The sequence below is a fragment of the Colobus angolensis genome, unplaced genomic scaffold (genome assembly GCF_000951035.1).
Source record: "Colobus angolensis palliatus isolate OR3802 unplaced genomic scaffold, Cang.pa_1.0 Scaffold205, whole genome shotgun sequence".
NCBI lineage: Eukaryota > Metazoa > Chordata > Mammalia > Primates > Cercopithecidae > Colobus > Colobus angolensis.
Window position 1 is genome coordinate 1,348,745 of NW_012115211.1, and position 10,861 is coordinate 1,359,605.

The following is a 10,861-nucleotide window of genomic DNA, read 5'->3' on the forward strand; positions in this document are numbered from 1 at the left end:
GTCATCGTCCACTGGTCCCTAAGCCATGAGGTTGAATACGGAACGAGCCAAGTACTAAGCTGCTGCCTTTGACTGACCCTGGGCATTTTACTCTCCTTGTTAAATCTCAGGTTTCCCTCCTACAACAGGAGGGGCTTGAACCCCAGCTCCGGTTCAGCAAAGAGCTCACCATTTGCCTGGAAACCTGCCCCTCCCAGGTCCCTGTTCTGAGCCCCTCCTGTCTCCTCAGAGTCAGCCCCCATCCCCACAGCCTGTGTGGCAACTCTGCCTTCATATTCCTCTGTCTCTTACTCCCTCTTTTCCCTAAATTCAAAACCCACTCCTTGTTCCTGTGGAACCCTGCACAGCTTCCTTAATCTTCTGTGATTCCTGTCTCCCTAGTTCTAATCCATCCTCCACATTCTACTGGAGCCATCTTTCCAAACACTAATCTTTTTTTTTTTTTTTTTGACAGGATCTTGCTCTGTCATTCAGACTGGAGTGCAGTGGTGCCACCCTAGCTCACTGCAGCCTCAAACACCAGCAATCCTCCAGCCTCAAGCTTCCCAAGTAGCCGGGACCACAGGCTTTCACCATCATCCACAGCTAATTATTTTTATTTTTATTTTTATAGAGACAGAGTCTTGCTATGTTGCCCAGGCTGGTCTCAGACTCCTGGGCTCAAGTGATCCTCCCACTATGGCCTCCCAAAGTGCTGGGATTACAGGTGTGAGCCACCGTGCCCAGCTCCAAACCCTAATCTTATTGTGCCCAGCCTTTCTCCTCAGAGCAAAGCCTATTTCTTAGCCTAACATTTGCTGCTCATCACCACACACCTATAACCCACCTTACACTTTCATCCCTGGCGCCTGCGTATGCACAGTTCCCTCAGCTCAAATGCCCTTCCTGCCTTTTACCACTGGATAAGCACAGATCCATCCTTCACATGGTAAGGACGACCTCCAATCCCTCCCAGCACCACCCAAGTGTTCTCTGCTTCCTCCTGAAAGAATATGTATGTGCTCACAGTCATATTCTAGCTCTCCACGTGTCCTTGGCTAACGAGCATCTAGCTGGCTGAACATTCCCTCGGGGAACTTCCCATCAGCCAGTTCCTCTGCCTGCAGCCTTCCTCCTGTTCATTCATCTGAGCTACTCCAATGCTCCAACGCAAATGGAATTTTTCTTCCCCTTCTCAGACACTGGACTAAGAATGGGGGCAACCCAGGGTCACCTGTCACAGGACTGACATAATCCCAAAGAGAAGCTGAGTGCAAGAGTCTCAGGCTTTGCAAGGTGAGAAGCCTTCTTGCAAGGTGAGAAGGGAGTGGAATCTCTGTGGCTGTGGTGGCGAATGAACTGAGGCACTTGATTTGCAAAGCGCTCTCACATAGAGCAGCTCACTAAACTTCACTCGAGCCAATAGTGCCATGATTATTACCCCCATTCACAAAGAGGAAACAGAGGCAGAGAGAAGTGAAGTCATGTGCCCAAGGACACACGGGCCGTACGTGGAGCTGAGATTTGAGACCAGTGCGTTTGGCCACCAAAGCTGATGCCCTTACGCTGGGGCCACACTGCCCCCTGGTGGCAGTGAGGATGGTAGCGGTGATGAGTATGTACTAAAAATACAAAAAAAAAAAAAAAAAAAAAATTAGCCAGGCGTGGTGGCAGGTGCCTGTAATCGCAGCTCCTCGGGAGTCTGAGAGAATTGCTTAAACCGGGAGGCAGAGGTTGCAGTGAGCCAAGATCACGCCACTCCACTCCATCAGCCTGGGTGACAGAGTGAGACTCCATCTCAAAAAAAAAAAAAAAAAAAAAATACCTGATGATCAATCCTCCATTTCGCAGAAGAGAAAACAGGTTCTCAGAGAGCTAAATGCCAGGCTTGAATCCAAATTAGTCTGGCATCAAGATCAGAGCATTTATCCACGATACTGCCTCCTGGTCTCATTCAATGGGGAACAAACACTTCTACAGTCTCAATATCTTCACAAAATTCCCCCACCACTCCAGCCTTAAGTGAGGGTAGGCCCTCCCCCTGCAGCACCAAATCTGCACACTGACCTTTGTTACACTCTTTTTACTCTCTTGTCTCCCACTCAATGCCCTGGGAGTCCAGATACTGGCTTCAGAAGCTCTTCTCCTCCTCCTCCTCTATTAACCATCCTCTCCCTCTCCCATTCCTTCAGCCTCTCTACTGGCTGCTTCCTACCCATGAATGGTGGGAAATATGCTCAGATATCTCAAATTTTTAAAGTACAACAAAATTCTCCCTGACTTCCTGCTATGGTCTGAATGTTTGTGCTCCCTCAAAATCCATATCTTAAAACTTGGCCAGGTGTGGTGGCTCACACCTATAACCCCAGCATTTTGGGAGGCCGTGGTGGGAGAATTGCTTGAGGCCCAGAGTCCAAGACCAGCCTGTGCAACATAGTGAGACCCTGTCTCTACAAAAACAGGAAAAACTAGCCAGGCATAGTGCCATGCGCCTCTAGTCCCAGCTATACAGGAGAGTGAGGTGGGAGGATCACTTAACTCCAGGAGTTTGAGGCAGTGAGCTATGATGGTGCTACTGCATTCCAACTGGTGCAACAGAGTGAGACTTTAATCTAAAAAAATTAAATGAATAAATAAATTAAAATTTAAAAGGTCAAACATGGTCTCAGCTCCCACCTACTTGGGAAGCTAAGGCAGGATGATTGTTTGAGGCCAGGGGTTCAAGATCAGCCTGGGCAACAAAGCAAGATCCTGTCTCTACAAAAAAAAAAAAAAAATTCTTTTTTTTTTTTTTTTTAATAAAGCCAACCTAACCTCTAGGGTGATGGTATTTAATGGTGGGGTCTTTGGGAAGTGATTAGGTTGTAACAGTGAAGCCCTCTTGAATGAGATTATATCCCTTATAAAAGAGGCCGGAGAGAGCTTGTTGGTCCCTTCCACCATGTGAGGACAGAGCTAGAAAGTGCCATCTATGAAGCAGAGAGCAGCCCTCACCAGACACCGGATCCACTGACACCTTGATCTTGGACTTCCCAGCCTCCAGAACTGTGAGCAATGAATTTCTGTTGTTTGTAAATGACCCAGTTTAAGGTATTTTATTATAAAACCTTGAACTGACTAGGACACATCTCATCAGTCTCCAACCATCCACATCTCTCTCTCTTTTTCTTTTTTTTAAGACCACAGAAGCCTGACCATTCTGTTTAATTATCTCTAATAATCCTTAAAAATCAGCACACAAATCCATTCCAGGTAGCTTTGCCTCTCCACCTGCTGTGGTGGCATTTGTCCAGACGCCACTACCCCACTAAGAGTGGGTCAACCTGGGGGAGCAAGGCCTGAGAAAGGAAAGGAAAGGTAAGGAAGGGAAAGGCCCCCTAGCACCTGCCCCACAGCCCTGGGACAGGCACATATTTAGCCTGGCCTGAGACAGGGCAGGAAGAGGCCACAGGGCTGAGTGCAGGGACAAAGGGGCCAGGGTCCCAAGTGTCCGGCCCCCAGCTACCCACTCCATGTCTCTTTTTGGTTTTGTCATTAAAAAAATAAAGTGACAAATACTGGTGGAAACCAGTTGTTGCACTGTCTTCTGTTAAAAATACGGACCAAGGGCATAGAAAGTCTCCTCTTGGGTAGGTCCTGCTTCACAGGATGTCTGCCCGCTTGCCCCGCACACGGCTTCCAGCCTTGGTCCGGGCTTTGAAGGCGGCAGCATTGTACAGGTGCTTCTTGAAGCGTGGAACCTTGCAGGCCTTCAGGGCAGTGGCATCCAGCACCAGCACAGGGCCCAGGCCAAAGATATCACGGAGTAGCTCATTGCTCTGGAGGTGGTGGTGCATAGCTGAACCCAGCACTTCCTTGAAGGCAGTGTAGATCCGGTGCCCAGCCCAGCTGTCCCTGTAGAGCACCTCAAAGCCGAAGCGCAGTATCTCTTCTCCACCTTCACCGCCCTCCACGGAGTGCAGCACGGCGCGGAAAGTAGAGCACTGGCGCCGGCGATCGGCTTTGGCACGGTACTTGTTACTGTCAGTGGCCAGAGTGCACAGGACACTGCAGAGGGCCTCCATGTCCTCCTAAACAAACACCTCCTCAAGGTCCCGGGCAAGCTCAAAGGGCAGTGCAATGGTTTCACCGGCAGCGATCCGCAGGTTCACACTTTCACTGGACAAGAGCTGGGGCAGCCGGGGCAGCTGCTTGTCAAGGATGTGGCTGATTTGGGTGCTGGGGGAGATGGTGAGCAGCAATGCCCAGGACTGCAGGGCAGCACAGAGCAGGCCGTGCAGGCTGGCAGGAACCACAGGAGTTGTGGAGCTGCCCAAGCCATAGAACCGGCTGAAAACACTTTCTAAGTAGGCAAGGCAAGAGACCAGGTCCTGGATGTCGGCAGCAGCCACGTAGCAGCCCAGGCCAAGAGCAGAAGCACAGTGGAGCCGGGCAGCAGGGCTAGCTGTGCTGTCACTGAGCACAGAGACCAGCAGAGGCTGCAGGCTGTGGAACAGCTCCTCACCCTTGGGTTCAGGACCCAGCTGCACGGAGAGCAGGCCTAGCACAGCAGCAGCCAGGGCTTGTTCCTCTCCCTTCCCTTTCTTGAGGCACTTTTCCAGGCATCAGCTAGTGTGAGGCGGCGCTCCAGCAAGAAGTCAGGGAGTAGGCGCGACGCCAGGGCCAGGCGCAGGCTCTCGAGAGCACCCTGCCGGGTCTTGGCACTCTTGTCTGTGAAGCAGTCCACATACTCCTTCAGCTTTTCCTCAAGGTCTTTCTGCTGGCCCTGCTCATCCACGACATCCCCTCCAAGGCTGTCCTCTGCAGTGGTGCTGAGAAGGCTGGGGCATTCACTGGCGATGCTGCGGGCCTCACTGGCTGCCTCATCATCACTGGAACCCGAGTCAGCTTGGGTACTGCTCCGGGCACCTCCTCCCTTCCGGAGCGCGTTGCCCTTACAGGCGCGAGGCATGCTGGGAACCGGGCGCGGGGGGCGCGGGGGGGCCCGCGGGGCGCAGGGTCAGGGACCCGGTGGGTGTGGGCTCCCGGACAGCGAGACGCGGGCTGGTGTGCTGCGCTGAGACTTGGCCAGACCACGGGCGCCACACGCCGCGCGCGCCACCATCTTTGCGAGGTGCCCATCCACGACGTCTCTTTACAGGCAAACATCTTGAAGACGTTATCTATTCTCTCTCCATTTACTCACTCTCAACCTTCCATGCTCACTGTTCCACTGGCCTGTTCGCATCTGGGGCACCAGTTCACACCTGGGGCACCCTTCATCACCGGACCCCACAGACACTTTTCATCTAGTTCTTGTCCTCTTGGGCACATCTGCAACATTTGATGCTGCTGACCACAGCTGCCCTAGGGAGCCTCTGTGATATTACACTCTCCTGGTTTTGCTTCGTGCTCTCTGGCTGTTGTTTCTCAGTATCTTTTGCAGACATTTCTTGTTCTGCCTCAGTCTCATGTTGTTTTCCCCCCAAGGTTCTGTCCTTCTCACACTACACCCTCTCCCTAGATGATCTTGTTCACTGTCGTTAGTATATGCTTCCCAAGTCTTCGCCTGCATCTACTCTGTCTCCTGAGCTCCAGACATCAGTCAACATCACCACCATGTCTTGTCCCCCAAACCAGAATACTGGGCATCATCTTGGACCTTTCCATAATCAGTTGTCAAATTCTGACTATTCTACCTCTTGAAGATTCTCCAAATTTTTTTCCTCACTACGTTGCCCAGGCTGGAATGCAGTGGCTTGATCTCGGCTTACTGCAACCTCTGCTTCCCAGGTTCAAGAAATTCTCCTGCCTCATCCTTCCAAGTAGCTGGAATTACAGGCATGTGCCACCACACCTGGCTAATTTTTATGTTTTTAGTAGAGGTGGGGTTTCACCATGTTGGCCAGGCTGATCTCGAACTCCTGGCCTCAAGTGATCCACCCGCCTCAACCTCCCAAAGTGGGATTACAGACGTGAGGCACCATGCCCAGCCAGATTCTCTAAGCTTTTATAGTTAAGAGGTATGGCTTTGCAGATGGATTGAACTCTACACTAACTCGCTATTTGTCCAGCAGAATGACCAAAGCAGGCTTAGTTACTTAACCCTCTGAGCTCCCTCATCTATAAAACAAAGGTAATGGAAATTGTTCTTTGGATTAAATGAAATGAAGTATGTGACTACCAGGGCACAGCCATTAGCACAAGTAAGCTCTCAATAAAGGGCAGCCGTCATCTGCTATCGTTGTCGTTAATACTCCTCCCTCTTCTTCTCCTCACCACCAAGCTTCCTGGCTGGTTGCCCTGCCTCTGGTCTCTCTCTCCCACTCCAAGACATTCTCCATGCACAGTGGGTATGAGCCTTCTCAAACATGTAGCTAACTATGTTAGTCCTCTGTCTGAGGCCTGGTTCTGGCTTTCCAATGTCCTCATGCTGAGTGTTTAGTCCTTGGCTTCAGGGCTGTCTTCCCTCTGGCCCCTGCCAACCTCTTTAGACTCATCTTTGGAGACTCCCAGTCTCTCTTTCTATACTGCAGCCCAAACCAACTTCTATCTCCCCTCTAACACACCTCCTGCTTTTTCTACACTTCATGACTTTGTTTACCCCCTCCTATGTGGCCTGCACTCTATTCATCTGTTTGAAATTTATGACCCATTTAAGAGATGTCTTCCATGATGCGAGTTGGCTTCATTTCCTCCTCTGGGCCCTTCAGCTCTACAGTAGCAGAGATCACAGTGGATATGATGGACAAGGTTTGGACAAGGTTTGGACAAGGTTTTGACTGGCTACCCCACTAGACTGTGTCAATTGCCTGTGACCGCACACCCAGTGCAAAGCCAACCTCATTCAATGTGGAATGAAGAATGAGCCTCAGCTATCCTAATCTTTAAAATGGTGGCATTGGCAGCCAGTCCTGGTCAATCCAGAGGAGAGAAAGAGCACTGGAGTCTGGAGGAAGATGAAGTCATAGAAGGCTCCCTCGAGGAGGTTGGGCTTAGAATTATAAGGTCTCTGTATTAGTCCATTTTCACACTGCTGATAAAGATATACTCAAGACTGAACTTCTTCTGAGCCCTCCGAACTGTTCCAACCTGAGCTTGTTACCCAGTTCCAAAGTTGCTTCCCCATTTTTGGGTATCTTTTCAGCAATGCCGCACTCGATTGGTACCAATTGACTGTATTAGTCCTTTTTCACAATGCTGATAAAGACATATCTGAGACTGGGCAATTTACAAAAGGAAGAGGTTTATTGGACTTACAGTTCCACTTGGCTGGGGAAGTCACACAATCATGGCAGAAGGCAAGGCAGAGCGGCCGGGCGCGGTGGCTCAAGCCTGTAATCCCAGCACTTTGGGAGGCCGAGACAGGCAGATCACGAGGTCAGGAGATCGAGACCATCCTGGCTAACATGGTGAAACCCCGTCTCTACTGAAAAATACAAAAAACTAGCCGGGCGAGGTGGCGGGCGCCTGTAGTCCCAGCTACTTGGGAGGCTGAGGCAGGAGAATGGCGTAAACCCGGGAAGCGGAGTTTGCAGTGAGTTGAGATCCGGCCACTGCACTCCAGCCCAGGCGACAGAGCAAGACTCCGTCTCAAAAAAAAAAAAAAAAAAAAAAAAAAAGAAGGCAAGGCAGAGCAAGTCCCATCTTACATGAATGGTAGCAGGCAAAGAGAGAATGAGGAAGACGCAAAAGTGGAAACCCTTGATAAAATCATCAGATCTCGTGAGACTTGTTCACTACCAAGAGAACAGTATGGGGGAAGCCGCCTCCATGATTCAATTGTCTCCCACTGAGTCCCTCCCACAACACATTGGAATTGTGGGAGTACAATTCAAGATGAGATTTGGGTGGGGACACAGAGCCAAGCCATATCAGCCTCTAAGAACGATGAAGAGTGAGCAAGAGAGGGCAAGAGTGCGGATTTGGGAGACTGGGTGGCTCTCTGTTCTGTCGCGCTTGTTCCTCCAGCTTCAATACACTTGAAGGATCCCAGCAGCCAATAGCACAGCATTTTACATTTACATGGAAAATTTTCACAAACTTTTTCATTTGTGTCATTAGTTGGTGCAGAGGCTGGAGTGAGAGTTAGGAAATCTGCCTTGTCTTTGGATTGCTGTGTGACTTTGGGCAATCCCTTTCACCTCTGAGCTTGTTTCCTCATCTGTCACATGTGGATACCAATAGTTGCTCCATACGTGGGAAAGTCCTCATAGACCATAAAGTTCTGTGTCCCACTGAGCACTATTAATCTTGTTGTTCTAATTATCAGCAAAGCCCATGGTAACTGCTAACCAGCCACATGGGGGTCCCCAGAAAATATTATTCAGGGCCCCAGTAAAAGGGAACCTCTGGGGGTCAAGGCCTCAGCAGGCCAAGAAGGGGTAGAGCTTGGGGGTTTAATGGGATAGGCTCAGCTCCAACCTGGTTCTTCCCACTGAGGCAGCACTGGCTTGGGGAGAGGAAGGAGCAGCTGGCATGGCCTGGGTTGGGCAGATGAGCTGGGCCGACCTGCAGAGGTCTCTGGTATGAAAGCTGAAAGTGAAATGCCCAAAGCCTGTCATAGTCAAGGAGGGGCTAGGCTCTGGGAAGACAGTGTTTGGGGAGGTGGGCATTAGGGACCCTCATCCCGCTAGGAGAGGGGCTCTAAGAGAAGGGATCTGAGCCAAACTCTTTGTGCTCTGATTTAGAGCATTCCGGGTGGGCAGGCTATGATGCTGGTTTACCATCTGTGTGACTGTGGCTGGGTCAGAACCCCCTCTGGGCCTCCCCCTGCCTATCAGCAGCAATACAGGAGCTGGACTAGGAGCTCTCTATAGAGCCCAGTGTTGTCTGATTCTGTAGCAGCACTGGACAGGAAGCCCTGAGGTTGTCAGGACAGTCATGGTCCAGTCTGCCTGTGGAAAACTGGGAAGTCAGGTGCCCAGACCCCACTGATATGCTGGTTTTGTAAAAGAGGGGTCAGAACACATCCCAGGCCCCAGGGAACCCGTAGTCTGGTGAGGGAAGCAGATGTGAACGTGGATAGCTCCCAGCATTGTCTGGGCTGCCGGACGGGCAAGCTTCAGGGACCCTCCCATAGAGGACACCTGGGAGCCCTGAACAGGGAGCAGGCATCAGGCTTCTGGTGTGGCTCTGCCACTAGCTCTCTGTGTAGCCTTGACCAAGGTCAGCTCTCCTTTCAGCTTTAAAAAAATGTATTTTAAAATTATTTTTATTTTTTATAGAAACAGGGTCTCGCTATGTTGGCCAGGCTGGTCTTGAACTCTTGATCTCAGGTGATCCATCTGCCTCGACTTCCCAAAATGTTGGGATTACAGGCTTGAGCCACCGCACCCAACCCAGGTCTGCTTTATCTTAACAGGGAGTGAATTTATTTTCAACTTGGGTTCCATTCAGGAAATAACTTCTTCTATCAAAGGCATATACAATGTCTCTGCCCTCTGAAAGTGACCAACAGAGAGTTTCACAGGACTTCGGACTTTCAGTACTAAAACCAGGACAGTTCAGGGCAAATCAATATGGTTGGTCACCGTATGATACCACAAAGAGAAAGGATACAAAGACAGACCCTAGGGCACCCAGGTTAGACAGAGACAGACAGAGCAAGCCCCTGCACAGGCACACAGAGAAGGAAGCTATTTCTGGGGTAAGCAGACAACATTTTGTAGTGCTCTTTGGAGGAAGCCACTGAAGAGAAAGATATCACAGAAAAGGAATTCTCGTGTGAATGGAAATGGAGAGACTAAAACAAAGGGCACTGATTCAGACATAACATTCCGTGCCAGATAGAGTGAGATGAGAATGGAGCGGGGCATAGAAGAGGAATGGAATCCAGAGCACCACAGAAGTCATTGTTTCGGTTATCCCCAAAGAAGGTTTCCCAGAAGCTCCCTAGAGTTCATGAGCTAGGAGTCTTTATCAGTGGCCCCTGACAATCCTCCAGACTCAGAGGAACACAGTGTCAGGGGAACCTTAGAATAAATGACACAGTTTTCACTCCAGGGTTTAGCTTTACTCACTCGCAACCAGTGATTCTGCTGTCTTCACAAGGTCCCAAGATAAAGAACCCCATTCAGGAATCATGCAGGCATAGCTGGACCAGATGGGCTTATGTCAAATGACTACAGTCAAGATCCTGGTGCTTAGAGTGGGCAAAACCTGGTAAGTGTATTCATCAACATTACCATACCTAGAAGATTACTTCACCTGTGCTAGTGGGAACTGGGCTAAAAACCAGACATCCTTAAAGGAGCTACTCGAACTAATAAAAGAGCTACTTGATTTTTTAATTGGCACTTGAACACAAGCAGATGCCTCTCAGATTTTTTCTCTCCAATAGGTTAAATTTGCCCACCAACATTGTAATCTTATTTTTTAATTTTTGTAAGATAAGGTCTTGGTCTGTTGTCCAGCTTGGAGAGCAGTGGTGTGATCATGGCTCACTGTAGCCTCACACTACTATGCTTACCTTAACATCTGGAGTAGTTACGATTATGGGTGCATGTCACAATGCCTGACTAACTTTTTTGACTTTTTGTAGAAAAGGGGTCTTCCTGTGTTGCCTGGCTGGTCTCAAACTCCTGGCCTCAAGCGATCCTCTGGCTTTAGCCTCCAAAAGTGTTGGGATTACAGGTGTGAGCCACCATGCCTGGCTACAATCTTATTCATGTGATTCATTTATGTTATTATTATTATTTTTAGAAGCAATGAATCTAGGGTTAGAAAGTTACTTAAAGAAATCTAGCTGCTATCCAAATATTAAATCTCTGTAGCATTCCAGACAAAGACCTCGGCCTTACAACCTCTAGTTACATGGACTTCACTAATTATCAAGCCTGTTTTTGCATTATGGAGTCTTTTTTTTTTTTTTTAGAAGCAATGAATCTAGGGTTAGAAAGTT

At 49.5% G+C, this 10,861-nt stretch overlaps 1 pseudogene across 1 annotated transcript; it reads right to left on the reverse strand.

Annotated features, from left to right (window-relative positions):
• Window positions 1–3,164: 3,164 nt before the first annotated feature.
• On the reverse strand, window positions 3,165–5,100 carry LOC105511823 (annotated as a pseudogene). The gene has a single exon (XR_001001774.1). The product of XR_001001774.1 is annotated as an interferon-related developmental regulator 2 pseudogene (transcript).
• Between the last annotated feature and the right edge of the window lie 5,761 nt (window positions 5,101–10,861).